This window comes from Euleptes europaea, chromosome 17, assembly GCF_029931775.1.
Source record: "Euleptes europaea isolate rEulEur1 chromosome 17, rEulEur1.hap1, whole genome shotgun sequence".
In the NCBI taxonomy this organism is placed as follows: Eukaryota; Metazoa; Chordata; class Lepidosauria; order Squamata; family Sphaerodactylidae; genus Euleptes; species Euleptes europaea.
Window position 1 is genome coordinate 12,177,674 of NC_079328.1, and position 10,133 is coordinate 12,187,806.

Below are 10,133 nucleotides of genomic sequence, written 5' to 3' on the forward strand. Positions count from 1 at the left end.
CTTCAGCTGACATTATCATGTGGTTGGTCACCGCTTGGGCATGCAACCATGTGGGGAGAGCAACGACTCGAGACAAACATGTACGAAGGCATGGATCGAAACCACGGGATCGATAAGCTTCCTGGGGGGCACGCTTCTTCTCCCCCCACCCACGCAGATAGCAGGACAGACCTCCCTTTCCCCATTTACTTTGTCAATATTTGCATACCTGGTCAGGACAATGAGCTGGTCTCATCCTGAAGCAACGTGAAGCAGCTGCTCCAGGCAGCCAGTTCCCAGAGGGATATGTCTGGCCTCCAACCTCTTTTTCTATGTATCATTAGAAATGGGAGATATAATGGGAGCGTGTGCACGTGTGAAAATGCCTAAGACCACTGCTGAATTAAACTGATTTTTAATTCCATGGGTACATCTATTTATTATGTTCATCTATTATTTAAGTGACAAACACTCTCTGCAGCCACTACGCAAGGGAAAGAACCTCATCACACACCGAGCAGGGGACAAAAGCACAAGCTCCCAACGTTCAACAGGGCATTCTCTGACAGTAACAAGTGTGCACTCTGTACGTGTGAAAGAGCAGAAAATACCTAAATAAAAGCCAGTAAGTTTCCATTCTTGAAGCAAAGACGATGTCATTGCCACAGTAGCCAACTGACCCAAACAGGCTGCAGGTTTGTGAATACCATTATTGGATCCAGGGGGGAAAGGGGGACACACCACAATGACTGAGCTTTGTACTAATTTCTACTCCCGTCCGTCCTTCAGAATGGTGAACAGGATGTGCAATGGAGCCCAAATGTTCTTGCAACGAGCAACAGCAATTCAGCTCTTGACTACCCCCTGAGTGTGTTTCCAGACTGCAGGGAGTCTGTCGCTGGGTATATCCGAGAAGGAATTCACTGAGCACCGGGTTCCCCAAATAACATGGGTTGTGGCTGCAACTGACATACCTTCCGATCCGGTGATGGTTGCCATGCCAATGCAAGGATCCCACTCCAAGATGCTCAGATTTGTTTGATTTAATTATGCAAATGCATCCATTTAAAGTTCATTTTATGGAGTTCAAAAAATGTCAAGCTATGCAGAAACTGTCCCGTTATCTCTATAGCCACTTGCAGAACTGGTGTCCAAAGACCGAGTGGGTTACGGAGATAACGCCATTTTAAAATGTCCATTTCAAATATTTTACTTGCCCTGTGGACAAACGACAAGGGTCTGTTTCCCCCTCTCCCCCGTTTCTTCTGCCCACGCTGGCGCTCAGGAGGCCATAAAACAGGTTGCAGGGAGGGAGAGAGAAGATTTGAGTAAGCCTCGGAGGCTGTTTGGCACCTGCATGGATCCTGTGATCAGGGAGATAATGGCGAGTTGGCAGGCGGGCCTGTGCTGACGCTTCCCCCTTCGTGTGGCTCACGCACCCCACCGCCTGCCTGTGCCAGTTCGCAGCCCCTGCTGGCATACTCTGCTCAGACGCTTCAGAGAGGATGGCAAAAAGCAAACCAGCTACACAGATGCTGGAGGGAAATCGCCATGTTGGATTTTTTGTTTTGTTTTGCTGAGTGGAACTGAGTTCTCACGGCAGCGGATTCGGACGGGCGGCTTTCATGGCATGGCCCTTGAACAAGTGACGTTCTGCCCTTTTCCCTCTTGCCGATGTGGAACGCTTCTGCCCTACCATGCCTCCCTCTTCCCTAGAGAGGTTTACTTGTGGAAGAAATGGCTACAGGAGCACCCAAAGAGAGACAATGAGAGCATCCAGAGCGACGGGCTCAGCTGAAAGGCTCTTTCCCCAGTCAAATATTACTCTAAGCCAGTGGTTCCCAAACTTTTTGGGCCACCACCCCCTTGGTTCCACAAACTCAACCCCAGCGCCCCCTACTCTATCCTATAAAAAGCATTATTCAAAATAGGGGTTTGCATGACGCACTAAAGAAGATAGTAACAATAGTATTTCAAAACAGTTAACTGCATATCTATCCAAAATCAAATTAAAACTTTTTAGTTGAAATTTATTCAACAAAACTGATGAACTTGATCCAGCAGTACCAGCTCTTCAAAGTCTGGAAAATTTTTGTGATAGTTCCCACCAAATTAGCCAGCATGGTGCCATAGCTTGATCTATTGTAAATTAGTGAACAACACAGTTGAAGGGGCCCGCCTCTAGCGCCCCCTGCTGCCCTCTTGCCTCTTAGTGCCCCCCTAGGTAATCCCACTGCCCCCCCCAGGGGGTGGTACTGACCACTTTGGGAACCACTGCTCTAAGCAAATGACTTATAGGCCTAGCCCAATTCTGCAGCCCCACTAGGGGCAAATTCCCTGGTTCTCCAGTGAAAGCCTCGGTTCAGCTCAATGAAAAAGGCACTCCTGTTTGTGGAAGGGGTGAAGGGTTTCTCCTGTCACTCTGCAGAACGCCGGAGCAGTTCCAATCCCAATGCAGTATGGCAAACTCCCCCTCCCCACAATTCTCTGCACTTGGAAAACAGACAGGGTTGGTGACAACTGCAAATCACAAATTAGCTAGGAAGCAAAGCCAAAATGTTCTCTAGCCATCAAGCAGGAAAAGAGCACTATCTCCTTTCCACAGATGGTTCGCCCTCACCTGCGTTGGCACCTTATTAGTGACCATAGAGTGGCAGAGACCTGTAAAACAAGCACAAGTCCAGTGACACCTTAAAGACTAACACAGTTAATTCCAGTGGCACCTTAAAGACTAATTTGGGTCATTCCAGTGGCACCTTAAAGACTAACCCAGTTCATTCCAGTGGCACCTTGAAGACTAACACGGTTCATTCCAGTGGCACCTCAAAGACTAACACGGTTCATTCCAGTGGCACCTTAAAAGCTAACCCAGTTCATTCCAGTGGCACCTTAAAGACTAACACGGTTCATTCCAGTGGCACCTTAAAAGCTAACCCAGTTCATTCCAGTGGCACCTTAAAGACTAACACGGTTCATTCCAGTGGCACCTTAAAAGCTAACCCAGTTCATTCCAGTGGCACCTTAAAGACTAACACGGTTCATTCCAGTGGCACCTTAAAAGCTAACTCAGTTCATTCTAGTGGCACCTTAAAGACTAACACAGTTCATTCCAGTGGCACCTTAAAGATTAAGACGATTTATTCCAGGATGAGTTTTTGTCAGACAGAGCTCATGTCTTCAGATACGACAGGGGGAAAGAGACTTCTTTACCCCATTTTTACATCAGGTTACAGAAGGGGAGGCGGAATGTGGGAAGCCAGATCCTCTGACCTCTCCCATCACTCACTATTAAACTACCCAATCTGGTCAAGGCCCTTCACAGAGAATCTCACCTGATTTATGATATTAAGCCTCTCTCCGGTGAGCTTTTCCCTCTCCCCCCTCCCTTTCTGTAAAAAAATAAAATAAGGAAAAGGAGTTTCTTTCTCCCCACTGTATCTGAAGAAGTGAGCTCTGGGCTGGCGAGTCATGGCCCAGCCAGACCAAGTGATGTTTATGTCATATCCCGCCCTCGTAACAAATGAGTTTAACATCCCTGCCTTAAATACTCCTGAAATCCCAGGAGATAAATTTTTTATTCCTCTTGGAATCTGGAAGTGTTTGGGGTAATTTCAGATATCCTCAAACCTAAAACAGGTAATTTCCAGTTTATTTTTGGCTCGGGTATATCTGAGTACAGAGGGAGGGAAGGCGGCATGGTACATACCCTGATCTCATCAGATCTTGGAAGCTAAGAAGGGTCAGTACTTGGAAAGGAGGCCTCCTAAGAAGACTCTGCAGAGAAAGGCAATGGCAAACCACCTCTGCTTCTCACTTGGCTTGAAAGCCTCTTTTTGGGGTCACCAGAAGTCGACTGCGACTTGATGGCGCTTTACTCACATGCATATTCGAGTACAGATCCCGACTTCATTTCCTATTGGAGGTCCCTCAGGTGTGTGCCAACCAGACCTGGTCACCTGTTAATTTGTCCTATAGCACTGAATTAATCTTTCATCACCTCTCTTCAATTTGGTTCTTTCAACACCCTTCTTGAAAACAGCAACTACGGGGGCAAACAATTATCCCAAATTTTCTCACAGTGAAAACTGAGGCAAAGAATGCCTTCCATTTCTCTACAAACAACCCATCTTCCTTTAGCAATCTGTCATGCAAACTTCCCCTCTGCCTGCCTGGCCAGTTTCCTGCTTCTGATGTAGTTGAAGACATTCTTGCTGTCTTAATGTTTTTAGCACTATGATCCACGTACTCTACTTTCATCTGCTTCTTGTCAACGTTCGTTTGGGTTGCCGGAGCCCGTGCTCCTTCGTGCTCACCTCTTCTGGCCAAGACTTTGGCTTTTTCTAAATGAAGACTTCTTGGCTCTGCTCCTTAACCATACTGGCCTCCTCTTAGACTTGCTCACACCTTTCCAAATCTGTAGTATGCATTTTATCTGAGCTTTCATTGGTGTATTTAAATCAAACAGCTGACTGAGATCAATAATCTTTTTCCATAGATGGCACTACCTCTTCTTTTATAGCTTTATTTTTTAACTTAAATTTATTATAATTAATATTGTTAATCTACTATTAATACTCTTAGACTAATTTTAATTTCATTGCCTTTGACTTATATATGAAGCTGATTCTGTATCGAAATGAATATTGATATTTAAAAAACTTCCAGTCTGAATGGATGTGGCCTTCTTTAACCCCACTGTTTTAGAAACATTTCCTCTTCTGAAACCCAGTGTCAGATCAATGTGGAACATAACATCACAGTGCTCACCGTTCCCAGCTGGTACAGTGACGCGTGCTTCTCCCACCAGATCCTGAGCATCACTCAGAACCACACCTGGGGTCACCTTCACAGCCAAATTTGTGGACCCCAGATGTGAGGCTGAGAAGTTGTTTGCTGCGCACATTTCACTGTCTCGAAGTAGAAGCCTTCTGGGGTTCCACACAATGACTCATTTGTAGTGGGATCTGCAGGTGTTGAGCCAGAACAGCTAGAAAACCCAAAGCACCTTCTTCCCCCCACCCCCCAGCAAAGCATCTGGCCAATGAAACCATGATTCCATTTTTGGCCTACCGCTCCCCTTCGCAGGCACAGAGGGGGCACGCATCACAAAAAAACCATCCCACTGGGATTCCCCATCCATCTTCTGCAACTTATCATCGGAGCCTCCTTGTGACCTTCAGTTGCGGAGGCTGCAGCGCCATTCCAGGTCTCCAGGCAGCTCAGCCATGCTCCTCCATCCAGGAGCCCGAAAGGCTGCCACTGGAAGGGAACGACGGCACCCATCATTCTTCCAGTCCGAAAAGAAACAGCACGCAAAAGCATGCCTTGTGTTCAACTGGCAACACGCTGCCTGTTCCCTGCCTATCAAGTGCCACTCTCTGTGACTCCGAGGAGGATCCAGTTTTAAAGCCCACCCACACAGACGGTGGCGAGAGAACCTGCGTGTGGTCAGACAAGACAGAGCAGGGCTCCCTGGGGGTGCGTTTGGCTCAGAGGCACAATGGCACCATGCTAGACCACACCCACAGTCCGCAGGAAATTAAAAGACCCTGAAGAAGAGAATGGGATACCTGAGACTTGAGACGGCTGACCTATTCTCCATCTCTGCTAGTTAGATAACATCTCACCCGTTCCATCTGCACTAAAGGCAGCAAATGAAAAATGTTCCCTGGATCCTACCATTTGAGCAGAGTGGAGTTCTATGGAAAGATCGGGGAAATCTAATTCAACTTCCTGAATTTCCTTCATGCCTTGGAAACAAACGGTGAGGTTTCGTTCATAGAATCATAGAGATGGAAGGGATCCCCAGGGTCATTTAGTCCAACCCCCCCGCACAATGCAGGAAATTCACAACTACCTCCCTCCCCACCCCCACCGACCCATACTCCATGCCCAGAAGATGGCCAAGATGCCCTCCCTCTCATGCCTAAGATCATAGACATATGCTTCTAGAATTTACACCAAAAATTCTGCATCCCAAAACCCAGCTTCTTCGGCTGGAGTCAGCAATCACCAAATTTGCAAGCCTTGGAATATGTTCTAAATAGGGCTGCCTCAGAAGGTAGTTCAGAAATCTTAACTAGCGCCCTTCCTCTCTCTCGATATCTGGTTCCTTCGCTGGGTGTTTTCCAGTGCCAGACCAAGGCCTTTTATGCAGGGACGTTCCCCGTGGTCATCCCTGACAACTGCTTCGGGGCTTCCGTTTGATTATGCATGCCTTTCCTGACCATCAGAGGACGCCTCGCTCTCCCCATGCATTTTGCCCATGATTTCCAGATGCTGTTTTAGCCAGAATCTGGAAAATGCAGGGGAAATGTGTGGGGAGAGCGAGGCAACCTCTGATGGGCGGATAAGGCACGCATAATCAAAAGGAAGCCCCAGTCGGCAGGGGTGACCACAGGGAAATGTCCCTGCATAAAAGGCCTAATACGGTTTTTATTTTTAAATTTACAGCTAGTAATATATTGGGGGGGGGTGTACACTCTGGGGCCAAGTTGGGACTTAGATGCAAGATACAATTTGTTTATTTGATTTTATTGTTGTGAGCTGCCTCAAACAAACAAATATGGTGAGTCTAGTTGGGAAGGCTGATATCCTGGAAGGAATAAGTTTATTTGATCGTGCAAAACTTTTTAGGGGGAGGGATTGGGGGTACTACTGGACCTAGCCCTGCTAAAGGAAAAGCAGGTTGGCCCTGTTGCTGAGGGAACTTCCTTTCAATTACATCTTCCATGTAAGCTGGCTGTCCTGACCCAGGTTCCTATAACTACAAGGCTGGATTATTGTAGTATGCTTTACATGGGGCTGCCCTTGAAAGCAACTAAAATATTCAATTAGTACAGCTGTCCCCTTTTTGACTGGGGCAAGTCACTTTTAATATGTGACACCTGTACCGAAACTACATCACTGGCTGCCTACTTGCTTCCAGTGTCCATTTAAGGTGTTGGGTCCTTGGCTTTCAAAATGTTCATAACCTAGAACCCACATCACCAATGATGTTGTACATCATCTGCGTTCCTCTGGTCAGTCATCACTTACGATGCCCTTCCATAGATCTGAGAACAGCCCATCTGCTCGGATCAACCCTGTGGAGCAGTTTGCCAGAGGAAGATCAGCAGAACCACATAATCATTGCCTGTTTTTAAGTAACTATGCCAAGCCGTTCCACTGAAATGGGATTTTAGCCAAGGTGGTCTGTACTGTGAGGTCTGTTTGAGGACCACAGTGGGATTCAAAGGAATTTGTACCTGTCATTTTTGAGAAGTGATTTTAAACGTTGTGATTTTATTGTATTTTGTTCAGCATTTTGTTAACCACCTTGAATCCTTAAGGAATGGCAGTCTAGAAATATTTAAAAGTAATAAACAGCAAATATACCTGAAATATGTGAAGATTTTTGCAGGATTTTGTGGTGCTGAGTGAAAGGTCTGCTTCCTTCTACAGAAATCTCTACCCAAGCCTTCTCTATTTTCAGCTATAAGATGGGTGTGTTTTGTTTGTTACTACAGGTTTGAGTATCCCTTATCCAGACTGCTTGGGACCAGAAGTGGTCCGTATTTAGAATCTTTCCATATATTGGAATATTGTTGAATTTTTTACATATACATAATAAGATATCTTGGGGATGGGACCCAAATTCATTTATGTTTTATATACACTTTATACACATAGTCTGAATATAATTTTAAACAATATTTTTAACAATTTTGTGTACACTGAACCATCAGAAAGCAAAGGTGTAACTATCTCACCAGAATACCTGTATCTGCTGTTTAACGAGAGCAACAACAAACAACAATTTTCTACGATGCAGTGTTCACTGTATTTTATTTTTTTAGGTGAGAGGAAACATTGAAAGCAGGCAGCACAGTCTGCCTGCATGCCAGCTTGAAGGGTCCAGTTTTTGCATCAATCCGGATATAGGAAGTCCGGATAAGGGATACTCTGTGTGTGTGTGTGTGTGTGTGTGTGTGTGTGTGTGTGTGTGTAAAGTGCAGTCAAGTCGCAGCCGACTTATGGCGACCCCTTTTTGGGGGTTTTATGGCAAGAGACTAACAGAGGTGGTTTGCCAGGGCCTTCCTCTGCACAGCAACCCTGGTATTCCTTGGTGGTCTCCCATCCAAATACTAACCAGGGCTGACCCTGCTTAGCTTCTGAGATCTGACGAGATCAGGCTAGCCTGGGCCATCCAGGTCAGGGCAAGGGATACTGATTGCTGTGTCCAAGCAGAATCCTGCCACTTGAGCCCACATGCTAAAAATCTCAAGTTTAAAAAATATATATGAAGGGATACTCTACCTGCATATATATATATATTTTAAACTTGAGATTTTTAGCATGTGGGCTCAAGTGGCAGGATTCTGCCTGGACACAGCAATCAGCACATTTGCTGATGCAATTTGAGCTTTTTGCATTTTCACAGAGGGCATCAATGAAGGCTTACTTGGAATTCCCAAGGAAGTCTGCACAGGATTTCCACCTCAGTCAACTAATGCAACAAACTTGACTGTATTCATGTAGTCTGCACTATTTAATCCAGGATAGCTGCCACATCTTGGTTTGATACTCTCAATCAGTAATATGGACTAGACCCTCTACTTCACCCACAAGCACTGAAATGGTGGTAAAAAAAATCTATTCTTTTCCTGCATCTCATTATTTTGCATTTGAGAACTGCAGCATGGTTAAAAAGTGTTCAGGGATAACTAATCTGGATTAAGTAATGCTGAGCATAGTCTTCTAGAAGACTAAAAGTCCTTCTGAACCCTCAGACAAATTCTGGTCACGCATCTTCTTCATCCAATCAATTTCCAAAGGAATTCTGCAAAACCTGTGAAAGTTATTTTCCTGCTTGAAATAATGCTAAACTTGGATTTCTGAGGTTCTCTTACAATAACACGGTCATCACCTAAAATTAATAGTCTGCAGCCTGAGAGCTCTCCATCAATCACTTGACCCCATTTCACCTCTCACTGCCAAGGCAATCAGGAGGTTTGCTGGATTCCTGAAACAAGGCCCTGCGAGTAATGCAACCAGAATATTATTAAGGAGAGAGTGAGACCATGCACCTTTTCTGGTGTGAACTACACACCCAAATGTATAACCCTCCTTCCAACCAAAAGAACTTAAAAAAAAATATGTACAAGAAATTGCAAGATTATAAGGGTTTAAAAATAATAAAGTTAAAGATCCCAAGGCGCTCTTAGAGCTAGTATCTTGCTACAAATCCAGTCTCCATGGACAAGGAATATGATGCTGTTCATGGAACCACTGGCATGGTAAAGAGACAGAACCTCAGGAATACAGACGAAAGAAAGGAGGTTCTGTTTTGCCAAGCTGGTTGCCCTTTCGTCCTCCAGTTCTCTCATGGAACATGTAAACACACAGAAATTTGGGAGAACAAATTATCCCAGGATAGCCAGTGGTGTCAACAGGGCCTAAAGTCAAGAAGAAGCTCACCGGGTTGGCCTGCGTGCCCAGACAGAAGGTAATTAAACACAGATGCTTGAAATCAGCCCTGTGATTTATTTCAAGTAGTCATAGCTGACTGCATAACCATCTGCCTTAGGGTTGGAGTTTGAACATGAAAGCAAAGGAGACAGGGCACTAGTTGTCTTCTAATGACCATAGCAGATCACCCAGGCCATATGATAACTCACATGGAAACCACCCACAGATCTCTAGAACCTTCCCTGGATACCGGAACGCTAATGGAAATGATCGTGACATCAGTTCTGTTTGCTGCAGACGCCTTGCTCTGGGGACCTTCTTACCCCCTTTGAGGTGAGGTGTGCGACAGACAGTCCTCTTTCCCATGGCACCTTCTCTTGGGAAAGCTGGCCTGAAACCCAACATATTAAGAGCAGTAACACCATGAAACCCAAATCAGGAAAAAGCCCACCAAAACTAACCAGCCGTACACTGCTGCATAAAATGGATACTTCAAGTATCAGCCCCTTCCGGAAGAACCAGGCAACCACAGAAAACACTCTTGCTTTGGCAGTTATGGGCCTCACTCCCTCACTGTGAGGATCTTAAGAACACAAGTATATAAGAAAAGTCCTGCTGGATCAGACCATGGTCCATCAAGTCCAGCAGCCTGTTTGCACAGTGGCCAACCAGGTGCCTCTAGGAAGCCCACAAACAAGACGACT